Source organism: Penaeus monodon, chromosome 15, assembly GCF_015228065.2.
Source record: "Penaeus monodon isolate SGIC_2016 chromosome 15, NSTDA_Pmon_1, whole genome shotgun sequence".
NCBI lineage: Eukaryota > Metazoa > Arthropoda > Malacostraca > Decapoda > Penaeidae > Penaeus > Penaeus monodon.
Window position 1 is genome coordinate 40,472,293 of NC_051400.1, and position 224 is coordinate 40,472,516.

A 224-nucleotide genomic window follows, 5' to 3' on the forward strand; every position below is an offset into this window, starting at 1 on the left:
TCCAATGTGTTTTTTCCTAGACAGACGTAATCAATCAGCAGTCCAGACTTTTTCTTTTACGGGAAAGTTCGTATCAAGTTTTCCAAAATTCGCGGGTGATGATGGGCCTTCAATTATTATTATTTGTTTAAAAATGTCATTATTTTTTTTTTCTTTGACCACAATCACTTGAGCACTCTTGGATAGTTTTGCAAATTAGCCACGCAAAGTTTCTAAAAGGCTAT

General features: G+C 34.4%; 1 protein-coding gene across 1 annotated transcript in view; it reads left to right on the top strand.

Moving 5' to 3' along the window:
- Positions 1–224, top strand: part of LOC119582043 (organic cation transporter protein-like) — a gene marked incomplete in the record, with an annotated part of 14,888 nt that overhangs the window by 2,532 nt on the left and 12,132 nt on the right.